Here is a 22688-nt window from a genome sequence, read left to right as displayed (position 1 = left end):
AATTTCATTCAAATCAGCACAATTTTTTCTATTAAAATATTACTATGCAAAAAAATACAATACCCCTCGCCGAAGAAAGCAATATTGAATATAATATGAAAATTTCTAATAGATCAAAAGATTTGTTCGAGTAACATTTCCGGCAAGATGTGTTTAAATTCTGCAATACGCTCGGAGTATATCTAAGAGGAAGAATTGTACCTTTGGTCTTCTAGGTATTATAAAGATAACACAATCGAGATACGACTGCATGATCTATCACCGAACATACACGATAGCACTTTTCGCCTATTCATATAGCAATACGAAGAAGTAGTCTTCGTTGGAAATGATAACTGGAGGAACATCTTTCCAGGCATCAACATCGGTGTTCGAGTGGTGAAAATGCAGCTGAAGGCCCTATTCCTTCCTGCTACATATGCTCAAGCGACGCTGTGTACTTATGACAATCAGTCTCCCGTATGTTAGTACTGTAAATACTACAGATAACTTTGCGCTGGATATTTATAAGAAAAAAAATAAACATATATATAGCGTACGAAAAATTCGAAACACCACATTTAATGAATTGTATTTATACCCGGCTCGATTAGGCTCGTATATCCAGATATGTGAAATGAATAAATTAAAAAGTTCATATAATATATCCTGAAACAAAGGAAGTAAACAAATTCTTCTGCATAGCTTCATCAAGAGTATAAAAAATTAAATTGTGTGGTCAACAACCAAATACTTGATAAGAAATATTACGAATTTACTAGGATTTTCCAGCATTTATTAATTTTTCACCAAAGACGTCAAAGTTTTCGGCTTGATTTTCATAATTATTCTTTGTTAGGATACACACGCCCACAAATACACACGGATTATTTCTCCGTGTATCCATGGAATAACTAAGTATGCAGACCAGCATCTCCGGACAACACCCGCGATGTGGTTGAAAAGTAATTAAACCGATCGTCAAATGTATACCATTGTGGTTCGTAACTCGTCCATCGGCGCTTTGACCGACCCAGCGTGTTGTGCTGTCCGGTAAACCGCTGAAGAAACCCAACGTCTGTGGCACCAGAGCAAGGCTCAAACAGCACCGGATTCGATCCGATAGGTTTCTCTCATCCCAGTAGACTTTTTAATAAAGCAGAATAAAACACAACTGTTGCATAACAACATCGGCACCGAGTGGTTCGAATTGCTACTGTCTGCGGGCAGTCAGTGCCGGCCAGACCACGCGCACCGCTAGCCTCCGTCTGCAGCGGTCATGTGTTTGTGCGGCTCCGATCTTGTCTGCTACAGTAAATGCGCGCTGCAGAGTTGGAATCTGCAATGCATGGAGCTCCCTCTCTCTCTCTTGCTGTCTCTCTCCATCTCTGTGTGCGATGGTTGTATAACACGAATTAAACAGGCTAACCATGACCAACTTCATAATTTCTCCATTGAACTGGAATTGCACCGAGCAGCCAGAGCACGAGGGAATGGTGCAGTAACCCATTGCTGCCAAACTCAGCAACCGACGACCGACCCATCCGCACTGGTTCGCACCGGGACCTTCGAGTTCAAAAATGTGTAGGTACAAAACGCAAACTGTCGAAAGCAAACGCGTGCCACCCACTGAAGCAACCCCCTCACCGATCAGAGCAGAAGTATGCAATGGTAAACAGCTGACGTTATTTATCTCTTCTGCGTGTTCGAAGCGAGTGAGATCGGCCACGACAGAGACCTCCTACTGCACCGGCTGCGAAATGGTATCGAATGCGGATGACGATAGAGCGTAGTAAGGCAGTGCAACCGTGGTCCCTAATACGAGGTGGGTGCGTTCCAATTTTCGTCAATTTTTTACTCTGTTACTTGAGCCCGTTCTATTACACGGTGAAAAATGCGGTAATAAAATCGTTAAAAACTCGTAACAAAATTTTTTTTTCATTCAGTTCTATCTGCAAATGAGAGCTACAATTTTTAAAACAAAACTTTTTGTTCGACTTAAATTAATGCTTCTTTTTGTTTTTGTTTATGTTTTCAGTGTATCATTCTAATATTTCACTTTGAATGTTTAGTAGGAATAATGATTATTTTTCGATACTTATCTATCACATTTTTATCATTGAATATTCAATGCACTGAGAAAATCCCGATGCTAAATCACAAAAATATTAAACAAAGTTTCGTTTTCTGAGTTATTCAAGAAAACAACCGTAAGCTTGATGAGTAACGGCTTGAATGTGAATCCAGACCACGCTATCTCAATAAATCTTACGTTTGTAGTTATCCCTTGATTATCTTACATAAGATTGAAAATTCGAACAAATTTATTTTGCGTGTCGGTCTCACGTTCACGGCCAGAGTCGATGCAACGAACTGACTCTAAATCAAAGATCCTACAAATGTACGGCAAATTATGGCTCCATTGTGCTGGCTAAAAGTGCGTAATGATGAATGCTTGGCCCGTGTGGTGCTGAAGATAGCACAGGAATTATTACACCGAGGAGAAGTTTGCTGGTGTTGGTTGATGTTGTTTTTCCACTCTCTAAATGGGAAAACATTTCCTCGATGCAGGAGCGTGGGTGGGGTTTTCCGGTAATCGTATATTGCGCAGTCTAACTCAAAAGGCAGCTCTGCGAGTTTTTCATTGCGTAATAAATAGCTGATTGTTGTTTATTTCCATTGTTTATAAATGTAATATGGTAAAGTTACTAAAGATATGCCTTTCATGCCAAACGGAAATTCAGCATAGTTTATATTACAGTAATGTTTCGATTATATCACGGTCGGTCTGTATTTTAGCGTGATATATTCAAAACAAAACAAAAAATTGCATTCAACCATTAACCCATGTATTTCTATAAACAAAAAGTAATAAAAAGTTAAAGTTAGTCAAAAAGAATAAATCATAGTAGGGTAATGAGTCTATTTTTGCCATGTTTCTATTTTTGCACTACCCATTTGAAGCCGTTGGTAGAGCAACGTCTGCCATCTTTGTTCAACGCGTTGGGTCAAACGATATGGCATAAGCGGATAATTTTTCCCCATGCAGCTTCACTTTACCGTTTCATAAAGTTGTTGAACCTCCCAAAGCTAGACTTGAAGGAATCTAGCACGTTAAGGTTTTGGACAAATAACATAACTATTAAAATTAGTGTATTCGAAGAGGCTACGATTCAGTTCTCGTTGTTTCATAGAAATAGTCCCATCTCCAATTATTGGTGTTGTCCTTTCAAAAGAAAAGGTAATTAATTCAAGAGAAAATGCAAATCTCAGCATAACTACTATATCGTGCGTATTTAGGTTTTCTCATTATTTTGTTAGATTTTCCTGCGGATAACTAACAATTAATTGAATAAGAAAGAAGTCGATTTATTTACCCAATACACCAGACGGCCCCTCAAGGATACGGCAAATAGGAATTTAAAACTAAAATTGGAATCGGCCGAAAGATATTTCGGCACTCCTTGACATTGCAACAACGTTTTTGGTAAAACATGTTTTCAAGATAAGTCTCCATTTAAAGTTTTGCGCCACGCCATCCGTTCATGTAAAGGGACAAGATGAACAGCGCTATAACTTTGCTTCTACTGCTTAGACATCTATAAAAATTTCAGAGATTTTCTTAAGAATCTATACTTTAAGATAAAAAAAATAAAAAAGCTCGACTTTTTGACCGACCTTATCATATATGAACCCTTAACGAAATAGTCCGAAACCGAATAATAGGCTCATTACCCTACATGTAAATAACCAAATCAATTGTAAAAGATCCTAAAAGTGCCAGGGCACAACATGTGGCTTTTTTTTTTTTTTTTTTTTTTTACAATGGAGAAGACCGATCCAGTAAGATTCACAGTGAAATTTGAGCTTCTTCCTATACCTTTAGTTCATTCACAAGAGTGTTGAAGTTTCTATGGCGAAAAAATTGAAAAATCAGAAATAAAAAATCAAAATTCAATAAAATCTACCACAGTTCGTCGCTGTTGTGCTATCTTATGACAAGCGCCATTTAGCACATTTCGAGAAAAACGATTTTTAAAGTTTGAGATTGAATATCTTGAAACTTATAAATGGTATAAACAATCCAAAGAAGACAATATATGCTTCTATCTATTCTGTATTAATCTCTCAAATATTACGAAGATCGGTTGACTATGTTGCGAGTTTTTACTATGAATGTAAACAAAAGTCGCGCTCACACGTGTCATAGACGTGTATTGATGACAAAATTTGTATGACGTGTCATAATCGTGCATGGAAAATTTTCCATAGAAAAAAATCATCAATTTTTAATTTTTATTCATATTTTTCGTTCAATTTGGTCTATAAACAATCGGTTAGATGCATTTTGAAGGAAATGAATCAGGGATTCTTTAAAAAATTGTAACTTTTGGTTACAGTGTTGCCAAATATGCTGTATTTCCAATTTAAAACTTAAACTGTGTTTTTCTCGCAACTCGTGTATTTTTCTTTCGAAAAATTTCATGCCATTGTGTTCCTCACATATTTTTACAAATAAAAATATCTAAAACTTCAATATAACTTGAGCGAATCCCAAGATACAGTGATTTGAAACAAAAAACCCATAATTTCTCAGCATGTTTCTCGCTATATCTTAGTAACCAAGAAGAATTTCAAAATTCTGAAAACGCCACTTTGTAGAGATTTTTCAGACAAGTAATGTGGCATATCTAACTCTGTTTGCCCCAAAATGGCGTTTGGCATAAGATAGCACAACATCGACGAGTTACTCTACATTACTCGAAACTTCAGGTAGCGTAGCTTTTTGCCTTTCTCATATAGAAAGGTTATACAGTCACTTTGAAAAACGTTAATCTAATCCCAGCGCGGAGGGCCCTGTGTCATATCCCATTCGACTCAGTTGTATGTGTGTGTATGTGTGTGCGTATGTATGTGCGTATGTGTTAAAAATGTGACTCATTTTTCTCAGAGATGGCCAGACCGATTTGCCCAAACTTAGTCTCAAATCAAAGGTAGAACCTTCCCATCGCCTGCTATTGATTTTTATTGATTGCACTTCTGGTTCCGGAGTTACGGGTTGAAGAGTGCGACCACGAATGTTACAGCTATTCAAAAACATTGTCGTTTGTAAATGACATGGGCATGAATTTTCAATAAAATAAAATAAAATAAATTCAATTAAATTAAATTAAACGTCCAAGTAAAAAACAAATAAACAAAAATATACTGCATTAGATTTCAATGAAGTTCATATGTTGCAAGTTACCCCATATGCGGGATTATTTGCAACAGGCATATTTTTGGCCATCCTGAAAACAGGGAATGATACTTTGATTTGAAAAGTACCATTTAGTTTTCTTCATACTCACATTAGCACTTGTACATATTGAAAATTGCTCTAAAGTTTCAGAATTTTTAGTTATACCGCTTAAAAACTGAAAAGTGTTGCAAATAACCCAGTTTTACGGTATTCGAAGAGACTACGATTCAATTCTTGAGATGCTTACTGGAAGTGCTCAGGAACAGGTATCTGATTGTACAATCATGGTTTTATTTTTCCAATTGAAAATAATTTTTTTCTTACAGGGTAATGATGGTGAACAATTTTCAGTAAGGGGTACATCATGGTGATCAATATTCGCAAAGGGTTGCACGGAACGAAAAAGGTTGAAAACCACTGCATTAGGGCATTGCAAAAAAATTGTGTGTCCAGTAAAAAGGTGAAAAACCACTCTTTTATTGGACACACAAAATAAAAACCTGTTTTAATCCACCTAGTGGTGCAATTGTGCCTTTCTCATTTATCATAGCTATGATTTAATGGCTGGGTACGTTCAATGTAACATTATGGAAATGTCTATTATATTCTTATTGAACTTGGCAAGTATATATAAGTGCACGACTTCCACGAGCCTGATGAGTAACATGTCGACGCTGACACACTTCAAACAAACGAAAATATAATACTAAATTAGCTTAATCAGTGTGAGTTCAATGTTGTCTTCATGTTAACATATTTTGAAATTTGGGGAGGTAAGGAAGAGGGGGATAATTAGCAGGAGGGGGAGGATACGTCGGGAACAACCTAACGTATTTTAGTATATAGGTGGATAAAGCGAATGCGGGTGTGAGGTTGGTCAGAGAGGGAGGGGTGAGAGAGTTGGGGAGGGGTGTGGGAAGAAGAGAGAGGGATGAATGGGGAGTGCAATACCCAACTTGATATTATACCTTCCATTTGTAACTAGGTTAGTGATAATTGATTCAGTCATCACCGAAGTGGCTTTAGTTCTGGAATATACCCGGACCCCAGGAATTATCGATAGTGGACAATATATTCCAAGAATCTTTGATTCACCATCAGTGGTCTAGGCCAGTTAGTAAAAATCGGTTAAGAGTTCGGTGGAAAATAGGGCAGTAGGTTAGGAACTCGCCGAGCTCCCCGCGGGTCTGTGTGGTCAAAGCTACTTTGATTGGTCATTAGTGATCTAAACCCGCAAATCCAAGTAATGTTGGATTCATTTTTATATGTATTACATCATTCGGACAACATGGTGTTACCTGTTTATATGTGGATTTGCTGTGTGACCGGAATCGAATGGTATAAGAGAATCGGCCTTGCGGGCCTCGGTTAACTCAAATCGAAATTGCGACCAATTGCATATCCTTTCCAAAAAGTCCCAAAAAAATCGATTTTTCTCAAATTATTTTTTTCGGGATAATATAAAATCTAGACGTTTCATGCATTTTAAAGAAATTTCATGTTTCGGAAATTTTTGTTCCGGCTTACATGGGGATTTCTTATGTGACCGGATGATTCATTCTATATTTCCGGAACCATTTAACCGATGCGTAGGAAATTTCATAGAGGTCTGTCGAGAAAATATACATAATGTAGATAATCATTTGAGACTTTGAATTTCGGTTGTCATGGTAAAGATAGACACGTCTACCTCTATCGGGACACATGTTAGTGAACTCGGGTGATTCGTAGTTATTCTGCCTAAGCTCGACCCTCATAAACAGAAGACAAAGATTAAGCCCGTACGATATTAAGCCTGTTCTGATGGCCCTGCCACTTCTAGTTTTCCGATCTGTTTACTTCACATCCTTGCTCTCACTTGAGTACTATGGCTCTAAGTTTCATAACTTTCCCTACCCAGTAATCTCTAGCTAATTGAATGTCGTTAAAATGCAAAAAAGAAAATGTGACTAACATAGTCGAAATAAAAAACGAAAAAAGATTTGAGACTAAGTTTGTGAAAATCTGCCCAACCGTCTACGAGAATCTAATGTGAGTTTGTTAAGGGGGGCGTCTGTAAAGTGCTAAAACCGAAAGTAATTTTGTTTAAGGCAGGGCAGAGCTAAATACATTTGTCCCAGGAAAGGACTAAAGGAGTGACATTAACCCTCTTAGCCAAGTCACTTCCAACGATTTATCAAACCCCCATCAAATTGAAACGGTCGGTACGGTTGTCCACGATTCTTCCTTATTCAAGGAATCATCTTCATTTTGTACGCTGCAAAGTTGGCCTGGTCGCTTTAATGATTGTGTCACATACAGAGCTGCAAATTTTCAACAGTTTGTTTTGAACTTGAAGGAGGAAAAAATCTCAAATCATGCCCTACTATGTTCAATTCGCAGTTGTTCGACCTTTCATTTGAGACCAAGTTTGTAAAAATCGGCAAATAATTCGCTGAGAAATAGGTATGACATTAACTAAAGGAGTCAGCAAGTTCCCCGGGCACATCAAGAACCGCCATAGGTGGCCAATGTGGTCAAGGTGACTTCAATGGGTCATTAATGATCTAGATACGCAAATCCAAGTAATGTTGTGCACATTTTAATATGTATTGCATCATTTGGACATCATGGTGGTACCAGTTTATATGGAAATTTGTAGTGTGACCGTACTCTTCAACCCGTAACTCCGAAACCAGAAGTCCGATCAATAAAAAGATCAATAGCGACCTATGGGAAGGTTGTACCTTTCGTTTGAGAGTAAGTTTGTGCAAATCGGTTCAGCCATCTCTGAGAAAAATCGGTGAGATTGTTTGACACATACATACATACATACACACACATGCAGACTTTTTCCGATCTCGACGAACTAAGTCGAATGGTATAAGAGATTCGGCCCTGCATAACCTTTCTATCTGAGAAAGGCAAAAAGATATAGGGAAACATGGGGAGACTTGACCAAGGCGTGGGGAGACTTGACCAAGGCGTGGGAGACTTGACCAAGAGAATTTTGAAAAATCATAACAAAAAATAATGACTTAAAACATACTGTAATTATTTTTTTCCCTATTGTCGAGATCCTTAGGTAGCAGTAAAAAATATAAAAGAGTTGCATTTGATAAATTTTGATTTTTTTTTTAAATGCATTTCTTTTTAAGGATTAACTGTACTGCTTGCATTGCATGTTCATACGTCACGAAATCAGTCCTACTATTGCTAACTTTGCTTACAAATTTTAAAATATTAGGACTTATGTTTGGGGTGGGATTTTTTATGGCGTGATTAACATTAGCAGTAGGTACCAAAGCATAATAAATATTAGGAATTTTGTATCTTTCTTCAGCTGATCGCCACTTGGTCAACTCTCCCCAACATTAGTTATTGCGTTCAATTTCATGCGAATTCTAGTAATAACTATTGCAATGTTCCAGTTTATGTAAAATCATTTCACTACTTCACAAGGATTAAGATGGTATATTAGTCCTTTAATAGTAATTAGTAGTCGAGTAGATATGTCCATACAAAGTTTGATAAAAAATTACATCATTTATTGCAAATTTATTAATCACGTAATATTTTGTGCAAGGAAAGGATTTTTTACTCCAAACTTTCAAAATTACCTTAAGGGATCGAAACAAGTATAAAAATATTTATGAAAAAAAATTAAGAATCGAATAGAAGACGCCATAGCCGAAAATAGAATTTTGCGCTTGGTCAAGTCTCCCCATGTTCCCCTAAAGACTTTTTTTCAATAGGTTCAATCAACAAAAGAGAGCCTTTCTTTGTTTACTTTCTCATCCGAGAATAACTCGGTCACCATTCTGATTTCCCTTCAATTGTTTGCGCAGTAAACTAGTAAAAACCTTGGTCTTTCGAAACATCCTGAAAAATGTTTAAAAAGTTTTGCAGTAATAATCGAAAGAGAAAGCGAAAAAGCAGGGTTCTCATTTTCAGATTGGATAATGAGAAAAAAGTCTTCATATTGCGGTGTTCATGGTACTGTTGGGGATTTGTGATAACAACATCACAGCTGTGGTTAACGTATCCAACTAGAGTCTGGGAGATCGCAGGTTCGATTCCTGCTTGAGGACGTATCTTTTCTCAGTGTGTCCAAAAAGAGAGGAGAAATTTCACCGTATCTTCAGTCTCACCGTTCCGGTCATTCTTTCTCTGTCCATTTTCCATTGGACACGACTCACGTCAAAACAAAGAATGTATGCTTTTTTTGTTTTCAAACATGGTCGGTTTTCTCGGTTTTCTCAGTTGAAACGTAACTTTAAAGATAAAGAGTGATTATTTTTTTTCGAGGTTGAAGCAATTAATGGCGGGTTTGATGTTTATGGCAAATGGATACACAAATGACCATGCAATCCACCTAGCAGTGCTTAGTGGTCCAAGAAATGATATTAGCAAGAAACAATGATTTAATTTTATCTTTGGATTCAGAGATTTGAAGTCTTAGAAACGTTTATTGTGCATAACAAACTGCAGCTTTAGAGCGGTGCTAACAAAAGCAAAATTTGCAAAAATTATTTCACCAACATTCGGAACCGACAGCATTAGTTACTAAGTCACTTTACGCTTGTCCGGACATGCCGCAGACTCAGGTAAAAATGCCAAAACAACTCCTGCGGTAGAAGACAAAAGGCAAAGTCGTTGGAAAACTTCAAGCTTGATCATATAACCCTATTCCACGCTTTTTCAAACTTTATTCCTTCAACTCCCTACCCTTCCTTGCGTACTACGGCTTCTAATATTGAGAAATATTTGAATTCTTCAAGTCACTTGCTAATTAAATGTCTTTACAACATGGACTCACTCTTAGTCGCTAATAAAAAAGGTTCATAAAACAAGTTCGATTTACATTCTTATTAACCCTAGAACGTTGCACTGGGGTACGAATGTATCCCACGCCTTCTTTGGAGCCATGTGAAGACGAGAATTCGGCATTTATCGACCTGGGACCCTAACCATAATTCAATTTGGAGTTCCTAGTAAGAGTCTTAGGAATAGGTGGTCTTGTCAGTTTGCTTATAGTCTTCGTGGAAGCAGGTGTCAAAGTTGGCGTGGGGTACATTTGTACCCCAGTGTACGGTTGCCGTTAGTGTTTCGTTAGGTTTTGTGCGGTTAGTGGAAATATGACTCGTGACAATACTACGTTAGTAATAATTAGTATTATAAAATCGTTTTTAATCATTTATTCAATTAATTTAATTTAATTTTGAAGTAGAAAAAAATTGTTATTATTTTTACTGATTTTTATTGTTGTAGTGTTTATTTTTTATAGTTTTTCAAAACCACGGGTCGCAAGTATAATTTGCGCTCAGTAACTGCTGTAACAGTAACGTTGCGTGTTACTAATGTATTATTGATCAGAAATATTCTTTTCATTTCGATTTCCACCCCATTTCGTGATATTTTCTAAAACACGATTTTTAAACCTTCACTCTTCCAAATAATTGAACTTGTTCAAAAATATCGAAATTCCATTTTATACCGTTTCTAGACCATTTTTCAACATTTAGAATCATTTGATTGTTTTCAAATCGGTTGAAAATTCGCAAAGTTATAGTAATTTTTGTGAACAAAGTCAAAACCGCGATTTTTTAACTCTTTTTTGTTCATACCAATTTAGACATCATTGATTAAATAAATTACGTACTTTCACTTAAATAGCTGTTTTTGCAATTAAAAGTCGAAGAATATGACGTACTATACATTTTTTTTGATTGCATTTTTACCTGCGAAAATTGCGATCAAAGCGTGGGGTACATTTGTACCCCAGTGCAACGTTCTAGGGGGAAAACGCAAGTGCTACGTTCTAGGGATAAAATATGTTGGTTGAGCTATATTTACGATACCCTCAGCAATATGGGTACCGTAAACCGGGGTGACTTTGATCACTCGAAACTTTTTTCGTAGATCGCTTATTAAACCAGAATAGTCGACCGAATCATTTTAATTTAGAATGATTTTTACTCTAAACTTATAAAATACTGATTTGTTATACTTTTTGGGTATATTGTTCGGTTTTTGGGTACAAAAACTACAAAAAACCGAAATTTGACTTTACCTTATTTTTACGAAGCTTCGTGAAGTGTCTATTTTTTTATAAAACAAATAAATCTCAGATTTGAGCAAAAGTAATAAATTACAAGAAAATTTTTATTTTCCTTTAGATTGAGATATGCCAAATTTAGTTTTAATAGTTTGTTTATTTTAAATACATTTTTTTGTAAAACTAGTTGGCAATTATTTCAAATTATTTTAAGCTAAAATTCTTAATATTTTTTTATTGTTCAATATTCTAATGTGTTAAAATGAATGAAACTTTTTGTACATTGATAAAGCACTGAAATAAAACAATTTTAGCAGTTTTAAAAGTTTTCAGAATATTTTATTCTAGTTGGACACAAATTATACGAATATTGGCTACGAGAATTTTAAGTACATTTAAATACTTTGCATAACACCAATTAACATCTATTTAACAATGAGTATCTTTCCAGAATTAGTTTAAACAAACATTTGAATGAAAAACCTTGACATCAATAACTTAATGTCGGTGAACGTGCAGGTTATCAAAGTCACCCCGGAACACGAAAACGGACTTCAACTTGAAATCATTTTTTAAAAATAGCTGTAAGCGGACAATTTTAGGTAAAACCATCCAATCTTGTTCTCCATACATCAGTACATGGTTTAAAAATATTAAACTTGACAAAAATGTGTTGCGTCTAAAAATATGTAATGATTACTTCGAAAAGTGATCAATGTCACCCCGGTTTACGGTATTTCTGAAACGGGCGTTACTTCCGGTTGAGCTATATTCTCGATAACCCCAAAAATATGGGTATTTTTGGAACGAATTTGACAACAAGATGATGAAAATGATTGTTTTGTGCCATTTTGAAATCCAAAATGGCAACTACTGGTTGGTTGAGAAATATTCTCGATAACCCTAACAATATGGGTATTGTTGGAGTGGGGCTGACAATTGGATGATGAAAATGGATGTTTTGCGCAATTTGGACATTCAGGATAACTACTTCCGGTTGAGCAACAGTCTCAATAACACAAACAATATGGGTATTTTTGGAATGAATGGGATTGAAAAGTAAATAACAAAACTGCGTAATTTTGAAATTTAAAATAGCTACTTTCGGTTGAGCAATATTCTCGACAACCCTAACAATAGGGGGTTTTGGAACGGGCTTGACGAGTAGATGATGGAAATGGTAGATTGGTGCTATTTCAAAATCAAAGATGGTAACTTTCGGTTTAGATAAATACTCTATAACCTGAACAACATTGGTATTTTTGAACCAGGCTTGATGAGTAGATGACGGAAATCGCTGAATTACGTCATTTTGAAGGCCAATATAGCAGCTTCCAGTTGAGCAAAATTTTCTATAATCATATATCAGCTATATTTACTCTCTAATTGACCGATTCTGGAAAGGCCCATATTGTTAATGTTATGGAGAATGTATCTAAACTGGAATTCGCCATCTTGGATTTCAAAATGGCTTCGGACATCGATTTCCGTCATCTACTCATCAACTACATTTCGAATATACCCAACTTTTATTAGTAACAGTTAGCTAAGAATATGTTAAATTGTATCTAACTTCATACTGTTCTGTATGTACTCAATCTTTTCTTACGAACGAAAGAGTTAGTTTGTAAAAAGTTACAAAAATCGTATATTACACAAAAAAGAAGTTCCTACATGGAGGTTTCAGCGTATCCTATTTTCAGCTCCTTCAAAAATTCTTTAAGTAAAACAAAACTGAGTTAGATTATATCATTATATTATTATATCACGTCAAACCAGAATTAGCGCTTTTTCTCAAATTTCAACCCGTTTCTTCGCACCACTTTTCAGTGCACTTTTTACCGCAGCTATTATCAAAGATGTAAGCTGATATTTGGTCCACGTTTTATCACAATCGGAGCACATTAATACCAGCAGTGACAAATGAGAATGCTATACTTTCACTACTAGGTGGATTATCTGGTGATTTTTGTATGTAATTACCATCAAACATTATATTCACGAGTTAATGTAATGTTTAACGCAAGGGGCGAATATTTTATCTTTCGAAAAAGTTTGCTCTTTTTCTTTGATGTTTTGTGAGAATTTTTGATAAATTCTAGTGCTTAGCGTATATTGTTTCGCAACCTTTTATTTTGGAATTCTCCATATTCGGAAGGACAAGTTAGTAAAAATTTATTTAAGCCAGCTTCAGTCTTTCCAGAACAAAACAGCTATTTGCTAAATAATTTGGTATATGCTCTCTTCAATCCGTAACTCCGGACCCGGAATTCCGAACGACACAAAATTCAATAGCAGCCGATGGGAAGACTACCTTTCATTTGAGTCTAAACCTGTGCAAATCGGCCCGGCGATCTCTGAGAACAATTAGTGACATTTTTGATACGTACATGCATACAGACTTCTCGACGAACTGAGTCGAATGGGATACGACACTCGGCCCTCCGGGCCAGGATTAGCTTGAATATTTTCAGAGTGATTGTGTGACCTTTTTATATGGAAAGGTAAAAACATATTAAATAAATATATTTAAGAAAAATCAACAATAGATTACAGTATTATCAACAGTTAATCGATTCAAATTATTCAATGTTTTAAATAGAGTTTTCAACCACAAAAATTATCTTACCGTAAACCATTAAATGAGTGAGTGAATATCGAAAAGTTAAGTATAATGCACCAATGCGGAATATGCGATGAATTTAATCATAAATTCTGGTTTCTACCGTAATCCATTTCGCCTTCGCTAAATTCTTATGAAAAATTATTAAAACCTGCTGCAGTCTCTCCAGAACAAAACAGAATACTGCTAAATAATGTGATGTAAGTCAATTCCACATCAATCGGATAGTTAAATGGCTCCATTATTAGTCGGTTCGTTTGTTTTTTTTTTCGTGGAAAGTGCAATTACAAACCAGCACATGAAGGTAGTGGGAAAAATCCCGGATATTTCGAAAGAAATAGAGTACCCCAATTATCGCATCGCTCTTTTTCCCTCCACTGAGAGGACGAGCCACACCAAAATCCCATTATTCGAGCATCAAATGAACCGTGAAAATGTAAAGCCTGCCCATTTAACCCCAGCCCCCTTTTCGAGCAAGCGTACTACCAACAAGAGCAACCGAACGCCATTGCATCGCGCTGGATTGCACTTGCAGTTTTATCTGATTCTGATTTCCTGCCTGATTGGGATGAACTTTACCCCCCTTTTGGCCCTCGGGCTAACAGGGAGTGATTCGTGTGATGAGGGCGTGCACTTGGTACTTGAACGCAGATTCGATGGTGCCAGAGGACTGCCATTCCGCCGGTACGTACGGTACCAACGCGATGGCTAGTTGACTTTGACATGAACACCGCCATTGTGCTGTCGATCATTGCCCATCAGGGAGGCTGGCATTTTGTTCCCTGGTACGCCCAGATGAAGCGAATTGTTTGAAATTCAATCCACTGCGACACTGCGCCTCGTGATCTTACCGATTATTTACCGATGCCTGGGTGGAAGAGTGTGGAAAAAGTCAAATCCGGAACTAGTTGCAGTATACGACGCTGTCGTTGTGAGCAGATGTGAATCTATTTTCTGAATATTATCAAGATATCGTTAACTGGGAACGCTTCCGCGACCAAAAACAATAAAGCGTGACTACATTCTTAGCACACAGCTTCACGTAGTTCTCACACAGCAAAATGGTTAAATAACTTCAAACCCATGACTGCATGAAAAACACCTGTTCCTGTTCAATTATTACGAATATTCTTGCTCGTACAATTTTCTCTATTCCTTTATGTTCATACACGCGTTAAAGTAATATTTTATTACGGTAAATTTTCCGCGAGTGCTCTTCCCGGTACGGTGGAAATTTCTGCTGCTTCTAACTAGCTTCGACAGCGGGCCCCGAATCGTTTGTAATTCTTTTTTGTTTTCTTCCAATTTAGTCGCAAACCAACAGCGCCTCGAAACAGCATTGGAATTCAAGCAATATCTAGCCTGTCAGCTTGAGGCTCGTTGCGTCTAATACATATTTAACGAGGACATTCGTTTCAATTTTCGATACCAGGCGGGCTTCGACAATATCGCTCCTACTGCCATTGGAATTTCTCTGTATGGCAGCCAGTGATTTCAATAAACAGCGTATCTCCAAATCGTTTCTCAGTCAGCTAGTCAACGAGCGTGGAACGGCGGGGCACCATCTGCGGGCCTTGACTACGAACGAAGGGGACGAGGGCAAACTGTCGCCAGTTACCGCGTTAGACGGGTGAGGCAGGGCTTAGCTCCGTGATAGCGAAACTCAACTACAATTTTGTATTGGGGAAACCGCAAATATTCGTAGGATTTAGGTATGATGACTCTATCCGCACCTTTGTTCGGAAGGAGTGCAAAGTTTAGAATGAAAGGATATTTTGGAATTTTCATGCGATATCCTTGAAATGGCTGCGAATTTGAATTTGATTCCACTGCACTTCGTCCTCCAGTTTCCGTCAGAACACTTTTTCATCTTCAATATCCAATTCGCATAGGATGCCAGTCTAACAAACCAAGACCATAAAAACCAAGCGAGCCCTGAAAATGGCTCCTACCGAAGTTACCACTTCTTAGACTTACCAGCCATAAGTAGTTGACAAGTTGTGCGGAAAGCCAATCCGCACGCGAGTTATTCATTTATTTATGTATTCATGTGCAAATAAATCAGCCGTGAAATCTCATACTGCACTCATACTCCATCGGGTTTTCGAGTCGGGAAACATTCCCGACGACAACAATCGAGAGGCCGCTGCGTCGCTTTAGGTTCGATCCTTCCCAGTCCTTATGTTGGTGTTGCCGTAGACGAGTGTGTAATCAACCGTATCTAATCTAATCGTTAAGGTGGAAATTTTTATATTCAAACCGTCAGTAATGACCCGTGCAGTGTAGGGTACATTTCATCTATATTATTCATGTTGATTATTGAGACTGACTGCGGTGAGTATATTCTGGAAACCATTTTTTTTTTTTCAAAAATAGCTAATCAAATACTTGAATTTTCTAGCATATCGATTATGATTTCTAGGTGATACGAAAAGTATTATTAGTGAATAATGGAGCATTTGTCCTTTACACCCAAAATGAACCCGTAAGAATCACTTGCAATAATGCAAGAATCTCTTGCAGATACTGTAAATAGAGATCAGCGGGTAACGGTGAAATTTTTTCTACGATTTTTTTTTTAAGAGAATACGGTTATTTATGTAAACAAAAGTGATACATATTTCCACTATTTTGCTAGTTAATAGATATATTATTATTTATTAATTTTATTTATTTATTTATTTATTAATTAATTAATTTATTTATTTTTTTTATTTACTTATTTGTTCATTTATTTATTTATTTATTTACTAGTACTATTTTCATCTGACCGACATGGTCTACATGAAACAGAATGAGGAAAAGCCCATTTGAAGTTCGTGTTAAAACACCCTCCAAATGCGCGTAAAAACCTCATTATCTTTTCGAATACACATATTAAACAATATTTCACATTACATTCGATTACATTACAATTCTTTGGACTTAATTATACCTCTAACCAGGGCAGTAGGGAGAAAATGCGGGTCCGGAGGGTCCAACGTATGGATCCACAACTGAATATTGTACGGGTCCACAATAGGGTGCTCCAAAATGTCATTATGTTAAAAAAGTCATCGAGTTCACTTCTTAAATGAAAGGTTAGGGTATCAGGACCACTTTCTTCTTCGGAGTGAATTTGCTAAAACGCTCCCTACTGGTGGCAAATTTTGATTTTTCGAAAAATGGGCCGATTTTGGGTAAAATTTCAAATTCATGCTTGTTGACTGTCTTAGATTTTTTTCAGAATTTTTTCTTTATTTTTCTGGAGATCAAAATGGAGAAGTTTAATTAGTTAGTTTGTACAAATTGTGGATTATCAGAGCGACAGAGCCTTTAAAACTTAGTAAAAAGTGTAATTTTTGGTGTTTTTCATTAGTTTTTCTTCAAATCTGGGTATCTACAAAATTTTAAAAGCATAGAAAACAATTCAAATAGTTGAGCTAAATATAGGGGCCTATTTTTGATGAAGAAAGTGTACAGCTACGGCTAGTGGGGTATGAGTTATTTAAGCTTTTGCTAGATAACCTTTTGACATTTTATGCTATTCATAAAAAATAACACTGTTCTACAAAATAAAACAATTTCAGTGTGCTTAGTCCGCATTTCGTTTTTCGTAAAATAGGAGGTAAATGATGAAAAATTCTTGTCTCTAGTACATCAGAATCGGTTTTTATGAGCATTTGACGATTTTTTTAAAGTTATTTAGTATATTAATAACCATCTAGTGGGTTTGAAAATCATGAAAATTAAACAAATATGTCGAGTTAGTGGCAAGTTGTGGCGTATATTGGTAAGCCGAATTGATTAACGCATTCAGATTTTGTATATAAAGTCTCATTCCCATGTTAGGTACCTTAGAGTGAAGAAAAATTCAGATGGGTGGGGTAAATGTTGAAAAACTGATCCTTACGTTTTAGATCACACATTTTCGAAATAGTCAATTTTGAAGGCTTTGTGTTTTCAAAAAAGTTTTACGACAGAATACAACGCATCTTCTAGTACAATAATTTTGGTGAACAAGCCTCCAAGAAGTAATTATAGAGAATAAACTTTTCTAAAAGTAATTAGAGACTTGGCATCATTAGTAAAGTTATCATTATTTTTATAATTGATGGTACAAAAAATCATCAAATTCTCATTAAACCCGATCCTGATGAACTAAAGACAAACAGAAAACGCCGTTTTAAATTTTTTTCCTTCTATTTTCCAAAAAACAATATGTGGCCTAAGCACATTTGAATTGTTTTATTTTTTGGAACATTATTATTTTTGATGAATTGCTAAAAATGTCGAAGGTTATATAACACAAACTTATAGTTATACCCCTTTTACCCCTTTTACCGTGGCTATACACTTTCTTCAACAAAATTACGCCCCTTTATTCGGTTCAACTTTTTTAAGTGTTCTCTATACTGCTAAAAATTTGTAGATACCCAGTTTTGAAGAAAAACTAATGAAAAACACCGAAAATTACACTTTTTACTAAGTTTTAATGGCTCAGCCGCTTTTATACTTCAAAATTTGTACTAACTAACCAAACTTCTCCATTTCGATCTCCAGAAAAATAAAAAAATGCTGAAAAAAATCTAAGGCAGTTCAGAAGCACTAAACAACCATGAATTTGAAATTTTACCCAAAATCGGCCCATTTTTCGAAAAAGCGTTTTAGCAAATTCACTCCGAAGAAGAAAGTGGTCCTGATACCCTAACCTTTCATTTAAGAAGTGAGCCCGATGACTTTTTTTTAACATGATGTCGTTTTGGGACACCCTAGTCCACAACTGTATATTGCCCGTGTACCAAAAAGTTAAAGTTTGAAATCCATTGGACTTCAGTGATATTATTCATATTACACTGAAATTTTATAGTTATTCTTTGATCTAGTTGTTTGTAGTGCCAATGACGGAAAACATAGGGCTGTTTATACTTTGGAGTATTTTAAATACCTCTTCGAAAGTTTTGGTGACTTCGAAAAGAACAATTTTTGTCAATAGAAATAGTAAAAGTAAAGAAATGGAAAGATAGGTAATTACCAAATTTAAAAACAATATCTAAACATCAATGAAAAAATACAACGGAAAACCTGAAAATGGAAAGAATATACAGAAAAATAGCAAAATCAACTCAATAAACAAATTGAAGCCAATTGTCAAGAAATGTATAATTTAAAAAAAAACTAAGCAGAACGTATCGAGATAAAAGATCGATAAAAGAAAAAGGAAAAATCGATTAAAGATCGATAAAAGAAAAAAGGAAACTACACAAACAAATTGTAATGATTAAAGAAGTCGAACATCATTAAAGAATTGGTGAAAATAATAAAAAATCGGAACATGTAGGAAAATTTTGAGAATCAATGAGAGTAAAAATAACCAAAAATAATACAAACATTAATAAAATATAAAAAATGCAAAAACACTGAACAGCTCGATAAATCGAAAATAATAAAATATATTTAACATTAAAAAAAGAAACATTTAAAGCGATAGAAAAAGTGAATAAAACGTTAAGAATGCAGGAATAGATGTAGCATACAAAAAACAAAATAAAAATAAAATAAAATTAAAGATATAGACAAACTGGAAAATTTACTCGACAATAGAATTGATGGAAAGACAAAAAATAAAAGAGATTTGGAAGGATTGAATAAAAATGGACAAAATGGAAAACAACAAATAATAGAAAACCCAACATAGTGTGCTATATAAATACAAAACCTGTTTTAATCCACCTAGCGGTGCAATTGTGCCTTTCTCATTTCTCTAAACTATGGCACGGAGGCTTTTTATGTTCAACATAATTGTGGAAATGTCCATTACATTCTTAGGACACTTTGCACTTATACACAATGGCATGCCAGCCACGAACTTGATGAGCTACGTGTCGACGGTGAAACACTTGAAACAAAAAAATATCATACTCCATTAGCCTAATCAGCATTAGATCAATGTTATCTGCTTGCTAACTCATTTTGTCATGCGGGGATGGGTATGTGAGGAGGGCGAAAGTCCCATGAACGAACGACTCCCCAGCTTAAATTGGTATGCTTTGTAATATAGTGGTGGTTTAAAGATGATGGGGTTGAAAGGGAGGGGTATGAGGTGGTGGTCTGAGGGGTGATTTAAGAAGATTTTTAAAGGAGGGGAGTGAACAGTAGAGGGGGAGTGTAACCCCTCTCCGTAAACCATCAAATACGTCACTGTTAAAATCCAGAAACCTTAAGCGAGTCGAAAAAGGGATTAGGTTGACGTTTTTCAGAGTGATTGCATAACCTTTCTATATGAGAAAGGCAAAAATGCGCAAAATCCAAAAAAGTGAATCTTCGTCAAATTTTTTTCGTGTTTGCATCAAATCTCGACGTTTTATGCACCTTGAATACATTTAGCATCAAAAATAAAAAATTCTATTTTTAATTTTTCCTATAGTTTTTATGAGAAATTTCTGTGTGGCCGCACTCTGAAACCCGTAATTTCGGAACCAGAATTCCGATCGATCCAAAATTCAATAGCAGCCGATGGGAAGGTTGCACCTTTCATTTGAGACTAAGTTTGGGCAAATCGGTCCAGCCATCTCTGAGAAAAATGAGTGACATTATTTGACACATACGCACATACATACACACACACACATACACACACATACACACACATACACACACATACACACACATACACACACATACACACACACACACACATACAGACTTTTTCCGATCTCGACGAACTGAGTCGAATGGGATATGACACTCGGCCCTCCGGGCCGGGATTAGGTTGACGTTTTTCAGAGTGATTGCATAACCTTTCTATCTGAGAAAGGCAAAAAATGGAAAAAATAACAAGAGGAAATCGAAAAAAATGGATTTTGTACAGAAATTATTTAAAGAATGGAAAAATATTAGAAATGAAATTTGAAATCTATTCAAACAGCGCACTAAATGCAAAACGAAGAAATAGTGCGCATAATGGCACAAAACAAAAATAAAATGTTTTCTAGAAAAATCAAAAAACAAACAAAAATAAAAAAAGTAAACCTATAGGAAAATGGCAAACAGAAAAAATATTTTCAAAATAGGTTAAATGAAAAAAAAATTAAGAATAACAATAATGAAAAAAATGAAAGATTAAGAAAAATGTGTAAAAAATATATCAAATTATATATTAATTGGCAATGGGAAAAAATAAAACTAGGGAAATGGAAAACAAGAAAACATGGAGCAAAATACGAGACAGGTAAACAATGGAACAACAAGACAAATTGGGATGAATTTAAAAAAAAGTGAAAATGCTTGTAGAAATTCAAAAATATATGGAGAAAAACAAAATAGAGAAAGGGAAAAAATTGCATGGAGTGACAAAAGAAGCAAGTAAAAAGCAGGGTAATAAAATATGAAACAGTAGAAAAAATATAATAAAAAAGATAGAACTTCCTCGAAAAAATGCAAATAACAGAGAAATGACTATAAATTAAAGTAGATGGGAGTGATAAAAATGAAAAAATGGAACAATGAAAAACGCGAAAAGATGAATAAAATGAAAATATGGTAACAATGGAACAGATAAAAAAGAGGCAGAATGTTAAAATTGCAGAAATACAAAAACATCTTCAGCTCGAAAAATATTGATCAAAAATATTTTAACAAGATTTTAAAAAATCCATTATAAAAGTTAAGTTTAAAAAATGGGGAAAATGGCGAAACATGGATCGAATTTCAAATAAGGGTTTTGGTTGGATTTTACACTATGCTGGTTTCGAAAACATTCATAACAGCTTAAAAATAAACAAACATGATCTGCTTTATTTCATACTAGCTAATACCCATCGCGCGCTGCTGCGACTTCCTGTGAAATAGGAGGAAAACGCAATTTGTTCCGAAGCGCCATCTGGCGGGCAGATATTCCCCAACCAATAGTACACGCTCCATAACAAATGCCAACTATGTATGAATTTTTACGGCAATTGGATAAGCCGTTTGGGAATTCATAAATCACATACATACAAACGTTGAGCCATTGAGCACCAGCCACTCTTGCTGTGAAGGATAACCCGATCGCGGTTTGCTATGCTGTACATCAAACAAACACGGGGCGTGAAATCAATCACACTTCAGTGTCTTTCGAGAAATGTTGGAAGGAGCATATAATCCGTTGATCCATTCAAGCGAAGATCCTGTGGGGTAAAGTAAATCTAAACGGTGGTGAACACTTTTAAAATATAGGTTTTATTGGTCACCGCAAAATTGTGTTGTATTCGGTTTACTGATTGTTTTCGGCGAAATTTAAAAAAAACGAACCTTCTTTCTTCGTTGTTACGTGTCGGCCTACGTTTCAGCCATCGTCGGACGCATATTTTACACAACCATGCTCTGCTAGGCCCCATGCAAAACTATCTCAGACATCATTTCGTTACATGTTTAATAACTTCTTATAACAAAGCCAGATTGACTAGCAGTGGTTGACAGAGTTGTAAACAAATAAATTATCTTTCTTATTTTCACTTATACTAATAATAATAAGATGCATACAGTGCCACTTAGCGGCGAAAATGCGAGGTAGTGGGTTTTCTCCATGTAAATTGTCGAAAAATCCCATACAGACTTCAGGTAGTTGGTCCGGTAGCTAGACTTGTTCGATTTACTTCAAATTTGTAGTACTTCTGGTGGAACTAGAAATCGACTCAGCGGTGGACCGATAAGGTTTTCAGAAATTCATTATTTTTCTGGGCAGTCTACTAACCATGCATGCTTGTGAAATAAATCACAAAATTATAAAACATTACTCATGTATTCATTACCTGGTTCACGAATCCTAGTTGAATAGAATCGATTTA

This window comes from Topomyia yanbarensis, chromosome 2 (genome assembly GCF_030247195.1).
Source record: "Topomyia yanbarensis strain Yona2022 chromosome 2, ASM3024719v1, whole genome shotgun sequence".
Classification (NCBI taxonomy): domain Eukaryota; kingdom Metazoa; phylum Arthropoda; class Insecta; order Diptera; family Culicidae; genus Topomyia; species Topomyia yanbarensis.
Note: the sequence above shows the minus strand (reverse complement) of the source record.